Here is a 16,922-nt window from a genome sequence, read left to right on the forward strand (position 1 = left end):
TAGGCTGCTCTCTCACACTCTCTCAATGGTGGGTTAGTTGTCACCCACCATTTGAGATGTTCCATTTGACCCACCTGATGCGAGAGGATGGCCTGACCCTTCTTCTTGACCACTTGAGAGAGCAGTAAGCCAGCGATGAACTCACGCAGATGCACCTTGTTGCCTCCTCAAACCCCATCTTATCTACAGTATCAATATATAATGATCTCCCCACTCCCTCGTCTCAAATGAATAAACAGAGATATTAAATGATTTATCCCTTATTATAGCTTAGATCGTTACCTGCACTGCTATGGAGTTCTCTCTTCTCTCTCCCTTCACTTCTAATAGTTCATATGAATAGAGTTCAAAACAGCAGTATTTCCTCGTAGAGTGTGTCAGTTGAAAATTTCCCCCTTAGCCAAGCGTTTTTTTTTCTCCAGAAATTTGATTATACACCGCATACGTGTAATTGATTTCCTTGCCATGTTGCTTCCTTCCAGTGACAAGTGATCAATAATGCAGCATTGACTAACCGGAGCCTCTGTGCACACGTATACTGTGCCCTTAACTGTGTGGGTGCTGTTTTTTGAAGGTCACAGGCGTTGGCACTGTCCAGATGTCACATGTGGATCTGCAGATATGCAGATAGAGAATCCCGCACCACATTGATGGCCATCACATATGGACCTGATGAATTATTTAAATGTGACTTCAGGACTGTGTAGCACATATAGGCTCTTTGCCATGCAAATTTGATTTGAATATGGGTTTACTTAAAGGAGTTCTGTGAGAATATGCATCCAAGAAGCAAAACATGAAGTCTTTTTGCGACAGCACAATGTTTACTAGATGAAGTTTTTTTTCCCACCAAGATGACACGCATTAGACAGTACTCAGGAGTAGTGAGGCATCTCCCTGCCCCCTTATTGACAGACGTAATTCTCTTGATGACAACAAAACTCCTGATGACAGTAAATTACAGAGGGTGCTGAGAAATGATTAAGAGCAATTGACTGTGTCCCCTGTCATTGATTATTATCAAACTGGCAGCCAATCAGCCACCCTATGAGTCATGATGAGGTAGCAGTGATGCTGAACATAATCAGCAGAGCAGGATTGTGCACCACGGCAAATGTGTTGTGTGGAGTAATGTCATACTTTGTGCGGTAGATGCCTCCAGCTCTATACTAACACCATCTGCATGCACGGGTAAACCAGGGAGTTGAAACCAGCCCGGATCCCACCATGTGGGAGGAATAACTCTGGCTAGCAGCTTGATATCTGTAATTACTAACTTTCCATATAGAAATGTTTTGATGCTCTGCAGGTTACAAAAGACTAAGAAATTATTTTTCCTAGAGGGTGTTCACGGAGATGAGATTGTGCAGTTCTTTTTTAATTCCTGTGAACTATGTGGGCATGTGTGCTTGTGTGGGTTGTTGCCATAGCAACCCAAATTGTAGCATCATGCTCAAACACTTCGGGCGATGGAGTCAGATGGACTTGCGAGCTAACGTGGCTGACAGTGATTGAATCAACCGTTTGGTCAATTAACCTTTGCTGTCTGTATTTATCAGAATATATTATTCACCTCAACAGTGATAATGGAGACTAAATGCTACGCAGGAGATGAACACAGGTTATTCTGTGTGACAGGACAAAGGAGAGTAAAGAAGAACTCAAAGGTGACCCAACAGCAACTTCCAGCTTCTCTCTTTGTAAGTATGTTGCCATTCATCCCGGTCCAAAAAGGGTTGCCTGACTACGCCGGCTGCCTCCTGCCTGAGCCGTCACTGCCTGCTGTATTTTCCCTTTCCAATTTGTCATAAACTGTGTCCACTCCATCATCCAAACAACACCGTGGACACACTCGCACCCCACAGCTCCTGCTTCTGACGCTGTCAGCACATAAGAGAGACACACCATCATCTGTTCATAACGCCTTCATTAGTGAAATGGGTTTTTCTTTATAAAAGGCTGAGCAGATTTAAGCTAGCAAACCGCGCTGCCTTTCATGTAAAATGGCTTTGTGTGTGGTGAAAGAGGTGGAGAGAGAGAGAGAGAGAGAGAGAGAGAGAGAGAGAGAGAAATGTGGCTGTGATTTACTGTAAGCTTGTCTGCAGGAAAGGGAGGGCAAATGTCACGTTCATTTAAAATACAATAATAAGCATTCAATCAATGCGGGACACCTTTCTATTGATAGAAAGTGGCAATATATTTGAATATTTATAAAGAAAAGAAAAAAAGGACATGGGTGGGCAAGGTTCAAAAATGCAAGCATGCATTCTCTGCCACTCTATTTCTCTGCTGCCTGCAACCAGTGCATGGTATTTTATAACATCATTTTCAAAGGTGTCATTTATTATTCTGTGAAATTCAACGTTGGGGAAAGCTCATGACTTGGCTCGATGTGAGGCCACCAACTGTGAGCTTGAAGACTTTGTGAGTGTGCCGTGGCTCAGTACAGTATGTACAAATGTGAGTGTACGGCATTGTCTGTGCGGCCTTTGTCTGTTTTTGTCAATAAGTGGGAGGAAACGTGTCGTAGCAACAGCCTGTTTATTCTCTTTGGCTATTTTTAGCTGCTGGCCATGTCAAGGTCCGCACAACCTCCCACCCACAGTGGGCAGCAGTGGCCTTAATGTAATGGTCTGCCATAGACCCGGGTCATTAATCTATGTCATCTCTTCATTCATCCCGCAAAACACACCTGTTCACCTCCGGAGCTGCCAACAACAACAACACGTGTCAAAAATAGAACACAATGAACATACTTTGGTATTTGTTTGTGCAGAATGTGACTATAGTATGTTGCATGGCCAAGGGGCTTATCGGCCTGTGCAATGTAACCATGCATCTACTCAATCCTGGTTCAAATCCACTCAAGGACCTTTGCAATATGTCACGGTCCTCTCTATATTGTCGCTGCCTCCTGCTATCAATCAAAAGAGGCAACAAAGCCTTAAAAACAATCTTAAAAAAAAAATTCCCTGTTTTCTTAATGTGCAGTGTAGTCCATGGCGCTCTGGCCGCAGCGATCTGCCGGAGACAAACAAACATGATTGATTACCCCTCCGTCCTGCTGGTTATGTTTGCATAATACATACAGGGCCATGGATCACCAATTGAATGTTGTTTTGCTCTTATATTTTTATTGGGATCTCTTCTGGTCAATTGCTCAGGCAGTCATGCCGTCTAGCACTGCTCGAGGCAGACAGAGGGAAACACACAGATGCTTTAGTCTGCACCCCAGCATCAGTTTACCAAACACAGACTGCCCCATCCATCGCAGCACAACTTCAGCGTAACCTTCAAATTTGAAGAGCTTGCGCCATGCTCATCAGCATTCATCAGTGTGAATGATGCTGCCTTGCAGTGTAGACAAGACGCTCAGTGCTGCACCTTAACCCAAAGTGCTTGTGGCAGTATGATAATGTGAAAATAATGTACTCGGTCTAATTGCTGTGAAAACACTCAGGTTGGCAATTTGACCAGCATGCTACTGTCAAGAGCTGCCCTATGAGAGTAAGCATTTATGTAATCAGACCAGGTGTGGCACCTCTAGCGTGTCCCAGTGATCACTGTGTGGTGTACACTGAAATGAAAGACAGGGAGGAGAGAACGTAGTATGAATAGCAATGAAGTCACTCGTGGTGTAGCTGGCATATTAGCTGGGCCTGGGCTGGACCATTTAGTATGTGCAGTCTGAATCTGACCAGTGCCATTTTCATGGTCTGTCTTTTCCAACACCCTACCTGTGGTATTACAGTAAAAGGATTTTAGACAATACATTTGTCAACCCATTGCACGTACAGTATATGCTCTTACTTTACATTTTATTGCAGCACAGAAAAAAAGAGTGAGTTTTTTATATTATAGGCCCTGTGGACACATCATTACTATTCTCTCTGTTTTGCATCTTTAACAGGAGAAGCTAACATTACCAAATTCCTTCCTGTTAATTTATGCAGATCATTTCTGTAAATCACTTGTGCTGATGTAGCACAACGGTTGCCTCCTTCATGCTGCCATAAGTCAGAGTGTTGCATTGATACTGTTGTCAGTTGTGTAATTGGGTCCACAGGTAGTGGTGGAGTGTTATGAGTCCCTCTGCGAAATAATGTGAAAGATTAATCATTTGGACAGGGAGCCAAAACTTACCCGCTCCTGGGAGGGATATTGTGACGGCAAAAATCTTTCCTTCTCTCACAAATGGAAAAGTAGAAAGAGGGAGGTCTATTTAAATTGCAACAAAGTGCTGACTGTGTGTTTGTATCTTGTCTCATCTGTAAAACTGGCAGAACTGCATAGACAAAATCCAAAGTCCAAAACTCTGATGAGCCTTTGCCACAATCTTAATAATAATGAGGTTATTCCAACGTATACAAGCAATGATGCAGATGTTTCTTAAGATACTAGCCGCATGTAGGCACTTGGTATTATGCCCCCTTGCTATATTTATACCGTACTTAAAGGCAAATGTGTTGCAAGTTCAATTACTTGGCCTTTTTGGGCAGTGTTAAATGATTTGCTGGCCGATAACAAAATTGTATTTCTTGTGTGTCCATTTTGGGACTAAGGTTATTAATGTCAAAGAGAAAAGTTAATGGACTCAAGGGCCCTACCATTAAAATTTTATCTTTTAATCTTTTTTTCGAACCTTCATTCATCATTCATTAATTTTCTGTGTCCTGCTGTGAACAGACCAATAAGTGACAAATGTTTTCAAATAGAGATAACTGTTAGCGTGTGCGGACATACATTGTCTGTGTCAAGGTCATACTGGAGCATCTTGTTCCATGTTTAGGCAGTTGTTCACCCGCAGCCGTGGGTCTTTTGTCTCGTTGAGGATTTGTCACGTTTGTTCCTTTGTCCCTCCTTTTCAGCCACTTCCCAATTTCTCAGAGACTTTTAGTTGCAGTTCCCTACCTGCCCACCAGATGTCCTCAAAAATGTTCACCGGACTTCCTCATTCACTTGCTCCAGCCTTTAGCTTTTGATCTGTTCTTTTTCTGGGGGGATTTATCTGTATGAAACCATCATGTACTTTGTGTGGCCTTTCAATTTAAAAGCATGACTTCACTGATTTCACGTTCAGGGATTTGGAATGTTTTCCTTCAAAACCCTGTCCTCGCACACAAATAGCCCTTGCTCGTGCTTGGATTTGCTCTGCCTCTGCTCCAACTATATGCTTGCACTCTTGAATAAAGATAGAAAAAAGTCCTTAAACTGCATACTACACTTGCAGTATTTACTGATTCGGCTAAAATGAATCTGATGTCGTACTGATTCAGAAAAAATCTCCAGAATTGGATCAGTCTCCTACCTTCCTCGCCTACTGTTTCAAAATATGCAAAGCATTGAAACGACTAACCGAGTCTATGGTTACAACAACAATATCTAAAAATGGCAATTTTTTTTTTTCATTTTTGGATGCTGTTTTACAAGAATACATGGCAAATTGATAAGAGCCAGTGACACTTACAGACCCCACTGTGAGCTGGCCAGAGCAGTAGATTGCTGCCATGGTGTTCTGTGGCTGGAGCTCTCAGAAGACTGGTATTCTCGAAAAAAAAAACGCTTTTATTTCCCTGTTGATGGATGTTTAAATTTCACAACACAAACGTCCCTTATAAAATTCCCAGGAACCGGTGGTTATCTGCCTTTTTGGAATTAAAAAGCTCCACAAGCTCCTGCAGGCGTAGCTCGCTTGGCAGCCGGCCAGTCACACTCACAGACCGGCTACAGAGCAGCAGGCAGTGACGAGGGAAAGAGCAGACTCTGACAGAGCAGAGAGACAGTCGTTAAAACAACATGACCCTTTTGACCCCACATTGGTTTTAAACAGACTAAAACCAATACACTCTCTAACATTTGTAGGGGTAGCATTCAGCAGTGAGCTTGTCTGTCATATTTCATCATGACCTCAGATTAATTATTTAAGGGGAGCTAAACCATAAAGTAACTGCAATATATAAAATTGATCATAAACACAAAAATGTCAAAGCTCAATTAGTTGAGTTTGTAATAATATTGCAATAGTGGTATGAGTTATTTTTTTGTCCAGTGCTTGAAGAGCTTGTTTAAAGATTAAGCCTGGCCTAGCGTACGGCAACATAGATTGATTTAACAGTTTCATACCGCATACTAGCTCCGTACCGCGTTGATCGGAGGTATGTATACTTGGCGGTTTTGAATACAGCCCTGGATTTTGACCTGTTGCCTGTTCATCATTTGTCTGCCTGCCTGCTTGTCTGATCCTCATTGGATTTGTGAGCCTTTTTTGGACTCTCTTCCTGGTGTTGGCCCCGGCCTGCCTTCCCATTCTGTTAGCTTTGTCCCAATAAATCATTGAACTTTCTCTGCCTGCATGGACTGTCTGACTCTGATTCCTCCGTACTCTGCTGCCCATAGTCACCACCGTGACAGTTCTATAGAGTATGGCAGATGGCATTGCACTGACATCCAATCCCCTCAGCTAACTGGACTCTGTGTGTGTGTGTGTGCGTGAACGAGGGATGACCTTGGATATTTGCATTAACCAATTTGTCAAGTCACTAGACGTGCAGCAATCCAATGTACACAATTGATATGTTCAATCACGATCAGTGTCCAGTGGTGATATGATATAATTTCATCTGGCTTGTCAAGGTTACACATATTGGACTTTAAAGATAATGCTAACTGCTGGAGATGTCAAGGCTCTCGATGGTACAGCTCTCTGGAAGCGACTTCTAATTTAATCCAGTCTATAAAAGAGGTCACCGCGCTGGTCTTGATTTCTGTCCTTGACAGTGGCTGATCCCCTAAATGTGTCCCACAGTGATTGATCAATTCAACATTTGGGACCGGGGACCGAGTCTGGATTACCAAGCGTCAGATGTACTGCATGTCAACTGGTTTGAGCCAGAGTCATTTACAATCTGTGTGGGGATGTGCACCACTAAAGCATATTATCAACTGACACGATGGGAGCCTCAAGGTGGATTTATTCCCTGATCTTTAGTACAATCAAAATCTAGTTTTAAAATCAGTCATTATATAATTCTGTATAAATGTTTTTATTGAAACTGTGCCACCACAACTGTGGGGCCAGACAGTATTCCGGTCTTTCTATAATAAACAAAACAAAAAAACGTCACTTGCCCGAGATGGAGATTTAAAAGCCACTTCTCTATCTATTCAACAACGGCTTCCTCTTCATGTTTTTGTACTCTTTGTACCCTTTCTCCAAAAAGCCAGGCTTTGCTTGCTTCTGTGAAACAGACGAATTGTGCCTGTCCTCTTGTGGATTTTTTTCTCTGCACCCTCTTTCTTTCTCTGACTCCTTACACAAGATACATACAAACACACAAAGATGCTTACAGATTCAATCTGCTAAAACATGGTGCCTAGTATCTCTCCCCCCCACACACACACACACACACGTTATTTATGGACGACACTGGTGGAACGGACAGTAGCAGCAATCAGTACCTGACAGCTTACGTCTGTTAAAACACAATGCCAATATGCTTCTCTTGCCTTTCGAGTACATAATGCCAGTATATGTGTTGTCATCTTTTCGTCTGCTTGTGTGGGACATGTCATGAGTTTTACAGACAGTACTTAATTGATTGGTACTTCAATACACTTAAGCATTAGGACAAGTCAATAACGTTTTCCCTGCCTTTGTAAATCTGAGACAGGCCATTTAAGTGCTGTCTTTCTTACTTTATTTTCTTTGACTGGGGAGAAAGGCCAGATGCTGTTTGGGTAAACCAAACATTTTCAACACAATCAAGGTAAGTCACACCTTTTTATATGCAGTGGCCCCTCTAGATAACACCAACATGATTCTCATTCAGTGTATTTGTTAAAATTATCTTAGTCTTAAGAGGATTTAGGGAAACAGTGCCCTGATTGACTTTTACTACATTCAAAAATCTCACACTTCCAAATACCAAAGTGATGAGGCAGGCTGAACGAATCCCGTCTAAGATTAACACTTCCTTTCCCTCATCCATCACTGGCAACCCTGTTCAGCTCAACATGCCCTCTACCCAGCACACCGGTCCAAGACCTTGTCCAAAAGTGGAGTCGTGATGAGAAGTATCAAAATGAGTTATTGCTGTCACCATAAAAGAGAACCCCTAAGGACAGGTGGCACTTCTTGGATCATTGTACCCACATTAACCTTCCTGTGAAGGGATCGGGCGCAGGCGTACTTTCACAAGGGAGTTGATGTCATTGTTCTAAGAAAACCTTTTCTGGTTTTCGGAGGGCTCAGACAGAGTCTTGCTTCAGTAGCTCATGTGGCAGAAAAGCCCTTCCAGACTTGGCAGATAATCAGAAAGGGAATGAAGCCCTCTAAAGAAATGTCAGACAGGCCCTTGGCAGCGGTGGTAACATTATCCCACGGGGGCTCAGTAACTCACACCTGAGGGAAAGGTTAGCTGCTGCAGAACTGTATCCATTTGATTACCTAACAAAGGCAGATGTAATTAAGTTAATACAGTTTAATTATGTTGAGTAGGATTCAATGAATGTTTCATTGTTATCCTTACTGGCAGCAGTGTGAGATAGCCGTGCCACCATCAAGTGTGGCTGGATGGCGGCTTGGACGTGGTTTCCGGTATGAACTCTCGCGAGCGATCCGCTTGACAATTCATCCGGAAAATGTATTGTTTTTCTTCACTGATTATAAAAGCCATTAATAAAGTAGAATTTGTGTGACGTTAATCAAGCTTTATAGTATCTTTAAATTAAGCTTAAAAAAACTGTAGCTGTTTAATTTGACAAAGCAATTTAAATGCCATCATCCTCCATGCTGTGCCGATAGATGGGTGCCATTACTCTACCGAATTGTGTTTATACAGCACAGTGACTATTATGTCAAGAATACAGAAGGCATATCTTTCAATCATGCACAAATTGTGACCTTTCAACACGTCACAATATCATTCATTGAAATCAAAAGTAAGCATCACCACTTTTCCCTTCAGTGATGGGAAACAAACTCTTTTTACAGCTTGATCACAAATACACATTAAAACAGGGGATTCTGAACCGATCTCAACTCTGGCCCATTTTGCTTTAAGGTTGATCGTGTGTTTTCTCTGCATTGTTGGAACAGTATTGAACGCTGTCTTTTTTAATGACTGCATTCATCAGTATACGCTTTCAGTCATTTGAAATACAGCTTGACTGGGTTCTGTTCAAGGTGTTTAATTGTCTGCTCTCTAAGAGCCCTCTTGGTATTTTATTGAACTAATTTATTCTGAATGAAAACCCTAGAGGGTATAAAGCCATCTGTTTGACAATGCCAGCTGGACCCTGTCCGATAAGAGACATTTTTATAGCCAGGTTAAGCTTCAGGGTTTAAAAATACACATTGCAGCGCGGTTGGTAATTGTGGACCTTTAAAATTGGTGGAGGTATACAACTGATTCCAAACTATGAAGGAGAAGCTACTGAATGCCCATTAGATCACAATTTAGGATCTCAATCTCGGTGTCCAAAACTTAACACAGTGTTAGCAGGAATGAATAATCTGCAGAGTGCAGGAAGAGATGCTTTAAAACAGCTGAGATAACAGCTGAACACCTAATAGAAGATAGAGCAAAATTTGTGCAATGCCAATGAATAAATTATTGTCTTTTTTTTACTGCAAGGTCAGCTCTGGTGCTCGGCTTCTCCAGGGAAACCTCCGCCAACACACATGAGCTCACACACAAATGCAAACAAACACACACACACACACACACACACACACACACAAACAAACACAAAAATTCAGTCCCACACACTGGTCAATCGCAGGCGTCGCACCAACACATGCATCGCTGGCAACCTACTCATAAATGCATCTTATGAGAGCATGCACTTGCAGCACATACTGCACATGCATTGCAGTGTACACGTGTATGGAGAAGTGATGCATTGGTGCATGGAAACACACTGAGCCCAGTGTGTTATAATGAGTACAGAAGAGGCACCTTTACAGTGAATTCTCATGACCCGAGCATGTGGGAAGCTGTTTTCTGTGGAAGAGGAGGAGGTTCAGGGGGTGAACACGTCTCTCAGCAAATACACTGAAATTACTGCACAGAGGAGACAGCCAATAGAGTACCAAATGCAGTGACAAAATACTTTTCCAGTGCTGGTTTCTCCCAATCTTGCTGGCACAACATTTAATGTACACCTTCACTAAAATCTCACAGATTTGAAGGTGACACATGGTGTAAGATGGAATGATAGTGTAAGCCTCTGGCTTGGCTGTACTGTCCTGTACTGCATGTACTTTACAGTATATGTGAGCTCACATAAATATACTCCAAATAAATCGAAAAGGGATAGAGGATGATTAAACTTTTTGAGGATTATTTATCGTGTGCTGAGCAGACATGCTGGGAGTTATTTATTTGTAGACCATCAAAAACATTTATGAGTCTGTTTCAGCAGTATGCTCTAAACAAGAGCCCATAAATCTACCAGTGTCTCCTCCCTCCTCTCCTCCCCCTCCGCTGAGCTGCCCGCACCTCGTCATCTCCACCTCACTATCTTTCCCTTTATCTCTTCTTCCTCTCATTTCTCATCTTTCAGTGGCCCTCATCACCAGAGTAAGTGCCTGCGCTCACAAAGATTTGCCATCAATTTGAAATTCATCAGTCCTGATTGGATTCTATGGGGGGGTTCGTCAGATAAGCATTTCCTCCCCACTTTATAATTTAGTAGCAGCCTGCCTCTCTGAGCACAGTGTGATGTTCCTGAATGGTCTGTCTAAGTCCCTTAGCATGTGCGTTCCAGTCAGAAGTCTGTGTTGTCTCCACAAGGTGGTGTCATGCTCATTAGCTAAATGTTGCAGCTCATTTTCACACCGACTCTTACTGACGCACACCTTGCTGTGTGAACGATTCTATTTGCCTTTCCCACATCTACACCGCTAGCTTTAGTAAATAAAGTACTGTAAAGATCTGTAATTACCTCTGATTTAACAAAAAAAGTTAAGGAAGCTTTTTTTCCATACAGCACGCTGTTGTATATGAAGAGCCGTGTGTGATGATACAAGACCGTTTACTGCTGAGAGCAGTTCAGTGAAGTGAGACGGGGAAGGCAACCACCACTCATTACCACAGTTTGGAAGGTATCGGCCCATGAAGCAGGCTGTCTTGACCTTCATAACAATGGTTGCAGTGGAGTGGAGACAGTTCATTATCCGCAATGCCTGTCAGTCCACTAAAGCTCATGCATCCTCAATTAAGGGCAAGAAAACAGGGCATCCTGGAGTGGTGAGAGCTTGACTCTCGTCTCTATCTCCTATCTGTCCTTTTTTTTCCAACCGATCAACCTTCCAACCTAATCTCTTGCTCCGTCTCTTCCTGTATTCCGTTCTCACTTGTGATGAGCACACGAACTCTCACTTGCTTTAAAAAAAAAAAAAAAAAATCAGGAATCAGCTTATCACTTATAGATTAGCTGCCCCTGCAATTTCCAGCTGTGTGCAAAAACAAATGAGTGCTCACGCATTACAATTATAGGTAAACCGCTTTCAACCGCAGAGTGACACATTGCCCTGGTGGTCAACTCTGCCTGTGGCTGAGTTTACCCAGTCAAATCCCCTCAGTGTCGGGGTTAATAAGCTTTGTCTGGACCTAGCAAGTGGAACTAACCATGACTCATGATCGGCTTACCTTGAACTATTGACATTGCTCAGTCTTAATGTGACCACATAAACTTTACCTTGTACTAGTAAATCAAACTAGTAAATAAGTGTTACACCTGTTCTTCTTCACACTACGTTTCCATATCATAGTTTCCTCTCACTCTCAAACAGTGGCGGATACAGTACGCCATTGATAGCTGGGTATGGAAGAATCAAGCTCTCTTTTTTTTTTTTTTTTAAAGCTTAAATATACAGTATATGAAGTTATTTGGGGAAAAACTGGTGGACCGGTAGTGGATTTTAGAATTTAGATTTTAGCTCACATACTCATTACAGTAGACTACTGACCACTGCACAGCATGGACACCCAGTTACAGGACAGCAAGTAGACTCAGCGCATAGGCTTATGGTAGTATAATAAGAATAATTTATTAGTCTGCTGTAAAATGCCACAGGTCTATCAATGAGCCAGTCAGATAAGACCACCTGGGTAATTACACCCCAGGAAATATAAGCTTATCAACCTTAAGATATTGTTTTTTTAGAATTGTTAAGGCACACAGATTCGTTACTGAAATTAGACAGAGATGTGTTTTGTAATAAATGAACCAAAGGTTTTATTTACATAATCAAAGAAAATAATCAAATTTGCAGGGACGGGAGCTGCAGGGGACAAATGAAATTTGGACAAATGAAAATTACTGGAACCAATCAGGGATCTTAAATAATTCTTTACTACATATTATGCTAAAAAGTCATTACTGAAAACTCTAAAACTACATTATACTCTAATATCCTAAAATGTCCTATCCAACATAAACTGAGCAAAATGGTGGGATTTAAGTAGAGGCCATTGGTGGGGAAGCAGACTACAGTGAGCAGTGGCCAGGGGTGCTCACCTCAAGTGCAACACAGCAATCCTCACGACAGACATGCTGTATTCACTCGTAGACCAGTGTTTGTACATGCATGCATAATGTGTAGGGACCTCACCACGGGTGCCTAGCCTCCCAACAATGGTAATCTACTTCACCTAAGGAATAAGTGAACTAATACCCAAAAATAATCAATCAAACAAACCCAGTTGGTTGTACAATGTAAATTAATCAAAACAGGCAAAACAGGCAAGCGACAGAGGCAAAACAGAGGCAAAACCGCAGCAGGTGAACCTACAAATGAAAAGCTGAGATTAACAGGGCTCACCATGCTGCAAAATAATACAAATTTAGGTTTTCACTATTTACCACCTTTTACTAACATGTGCAGTCTCTCAGACGGCAGGACAATGATGTAGTTTCTAAAAACAACATGTCAGTCCAGAGTTAATAAAAGCGGCTGTATTTCATAAGGGTTGGCATGCTACCTCATCACATTAAATACATACCTGTAACCCCAAAAACACTACAAGCCACCACGGAGACAGGACAAAAGGAATGAGGCCATGCCAACAGGTGCCTTTTTTTTTTGGCAAATGATAGCGACTGATTTAGACATTACTTAAGTCTTCACTATGTCTTAGGATTTATTGATTGAGTTTGATACTAGCTAGTAACTACTTACATACACTTTAAGAATTTAAGAGTAGCTGGTGCAGCCCATGCAGGGTGTTTAATAAGGACAGTTGTACTCCTGAACATATAGTTTGCTTGTAATGGTGGTTATCTAAAAAATGAAGCTTACTGTTTGTTGCTGACACTATAAGCTGCTATGGACGAGAGGGCTCCTCAAGTCCGCCGTTGAAGTGTAAATTCACTGTTAATGATAGGAACAGAGCAACATGACAGATGGAGGATTAAAAGTCGACTCAGGGGAAGTGGTCCTCCAGGTACGTCAGGGGACTGGTTAATGAATGAGGAGTTAGCGATCAACAGTCAGTAATTGGCAGTAGGCTATCAAAGAGGCAAAAAAAAGGTGTTACGAGAAAGTGTTAGTCACTTCAACCACAAGTGGTCCTTGAACATACAGCCATACATGAGCACCAAATATACTATACAGTTTGGTGCAGCAGTATGTGAGATTAGCCGTAGACAGACACAGAGATGCACAAACACTAGCGCACTCACGCACGCACATCAACCAATGTCATTATCTCCTGGCGAAGGATAATAACTAGAGTGTGAGGGCATTGTCTTACAAATTGAGCAGATGGTGTAGCTGGGATGGGAAAGCAATGATGCTGTCTCTGACCTGACAAGCAGCAGCAGCCTGCGTAGCTCATGATTGTTTTTCCAGTTTGACCTGTGTGAATCCACACGGATAATCACAGGCACCAGGATCAAGGATTTAGACCTCAGAGGGTTCCAGCAGTCATAATGCTCACGGTAGTCTCAAGACAATGCAGTTGAGCTCACCTCAGCTTAGCTCGGACCAGCTGGGGCTTCGTAGTGATAGAAAACAAAGAATAGAGAGGAAAGAAGACAGAGACCAAGTGATATAAAAGATACTACACTTGTTAGTCTCCTGAAAGAAGGGACCATCATCTATCTATCTGCTAGTTCTCATGTCCAATACAGCTCTGACCGATCAGCCTCTCGCGCACAAATAATTTGAACATTGTTCTTGTTCTTCAGCATTGCTCTCAAAACTTTTGGCCCACAAGGGAAACATTTCAAAGAGTTAGGTTCAGAAATACCCGTTTAAACCATAAATCAAAGCAGCAACAGAGAGAACTTGTCCGAATACCACTTCTGAGACACTCTTCATTTTTCATAAAGTGGGACGTTGGGACAACCCATGGTTTGCTTATAAGAATCAAAGTTTGAAGGCAAACAGTTAAACTTTTTACAAAACAGCTTGACACAAGTGCTTGATTGTTGTCAAGCCCACAAACCATTGCTAAATCTTTCATTGTTGTTTTAATGCTTTTCATTTTTCCACATATTTCCCCTGTCTATGGAGGCCCAAATGAGAAGTGGAAAAAAATAAAATTCATAAATATATATTTCAAATAAAGATAACATAGATTTAGACCTACGTACAAAATAGAAAAGGAAATAATAAAGTAGGAAATAAGTGAATGTGGTAATACAGAAATTAAAAAATTCAATCAGATCAATATTTACTTTATTGTACCTTTATTGTACAAGTTGATTTAATATTTTATGTACTGTATGTATACTTTTTCATCTTCTTTTTTTATTTACCTTGTCTCCTCCAGGCCCCCACACATGGGTGGTCTTAGGGGTCTTATAAACATTTCATAACTTTGTGGTGAGCAAAAATAATAACAGTAAAAGTGCTGCTTTACGCTGAGTACAACATTTTATTAAATCTGCACAGAGGAAATTATAATACTGACACTTTATGTCCTCAAATTCTGCAGTTAATTATTATGGTGTTTACTTACAATGAACACAAAGCAAAATCATAACATGGATTTTGATGTCTCAATGTGGGAGATACTACTGCATCACATTCAAATCACAGACATTCATTATTCATTCAGTATTGTGGGAAATAGTCTGCAGAATAATAATCTCACCCCTGTACTATTGTTATTAACGCCAATATTCAGAACGTTTAATCGCTCTGAGGAAATACGTGGAGAAATATAAGCATCATACAAGCATCATAATACATTATTTCCTTTCAATTGAGGAAATGTGTCTCTGGCAAAACTCCAAATCTCAGTGAAGCCTGAAAAGCATGCCTTTGAGCTCTTAATTATATGCTTAGAAAGAATCTAATCCCCAGTATGACTAAAGAGATTTACTATGCAAACATATTTGTACTGAATTTTGCTGTGTTGGTTCAGAGAGATTTACAATGTGTGATTGGCTCGTCACTGTCAGGCAGGAAAATGACTGAAACGAGCATAAGCATCAGGAAAAGTTTTGTCAGTTCACGTTTGGTGTCATGGATGGGGAAGTGATGTTTTGCTTGAATATAATCCAGTGACGGTACGTGTAAAAAGTCAAACATGCTGACCATCCTTTCAGCAGGGGACAAAAAGCAGCCAGGCCTTCTGCACAGTCCCTAAGGACACCACCACTCTTAAGAAGTAATCTCATTTATAAGTAATGGAACACCAACGCAGTGCCACATGTTGCCAGGACCACACACACCCATACACACCCACACCAACACCACTTAGGCTGTTGTGAACTTAAGATTGACAGCTCTATGGGTAAAGCACTCCGCATATTGCTGTTCTCAGCCACTTTTGTGTACAGCGTCACGTTAACCTGTCCGTTTCACACTTTGTAAACCAAAAAAAGGCTTTTCTACTGAAAGCAAGCTTTAAATAACTCTTACGGGTGACGTGCATCACAAATGTTCCTCTTTGTTGCCTAAGGATGTTCTGTTGCCAATAAAACACTCAATATGTAAATCAGGGATGATGTGTAGATTGGAAATAAAGTTTTTTATGTGTATTAGAAATTGTAGTATCAAATACATGGGTGAGAATGTAGGGAAGCATGTGCGAAATTAAATATTTTATGCAGTATGCTCTCTGCATAATGTCATGAATGTATAATTTAGTCTTCCAACACCAGAGCTGTTGGTAACCGACTCGTCAGCAGCTGCGGTTCGACAGGTGCAGTGGAGCATTCTGACATGGGCGCACTTCTCTGCTAAATACACATGTCTTCCTTCTGACCGCCAGAGTAGTCAAATCTTATTGTCATTACATAGCCACCACATTTACATGAGCAAGTCAGTCCATGAAACAAATTAAATCAAAAAACACACATGCTCACCACTTGGTCTTCCTCCCCCTCGCTTTCATCTCCGCCGTGATGTGTTAAATCATCGGCCACCTCACCTTTCCAAAATAAACACGGCCATATTGTCCTGGTTCTACTTGTGTTTATTTATCTAATACAACCGGATCCAGGCAATTCATCAAGCTCAGATAATATTCGCTTTGTGACACTGGCTCCGCTTCTGCTGCATGTGCATGGCTTTTCTGCAAATATTGCTTGGACAATAACACATCTCAAAGATAACCTGTGAGAACAATAACCAGGTAACTATTGGATTTGAGCTATTAGACCTTTGCTAGGTTCCGATCTGAGTCAGGTTTACCCGGTGACATTTATTAATTAAAATGGACCATTATAGATCTTCAATAAAATTTGACAATTGTTTGCTTGTTTGCATATATATTAGTTAATTAATTATGGTGCAGCAGCTATAAACCAGACCTGAGTCAGAAGTTGCCCTTCATTCTAATCACTATAGTGATTACAACTCATCTGTAAATTTAACAATAATCCATCCGGTTGTTGCTGAGAGATTTCACTAAAATTTGAAAATGTCAAACTCATAGTAGTGAGAGAACAAGTCATCAGGA

The sequence above is a fragment of the Cebidichthys violaceus genome, unplaced genomic scaffold, assembly GCF_023349555.1.
Source record: "Cebidichthys violaceus isolate CVI_PGR_0920_01 unplaced genomic scaffold, fCebVio1.0.p SCAF_15, whole genome shotgun sequence".
In the NCBI taxonomy this organism is placed as follows: domain Eukaryota; kingdom Metazoa; phylum Chordata; class Actinopteri; order Perciformes; family Stichaeidae; genus Cebidichthys; species Cebidichthys violaceus.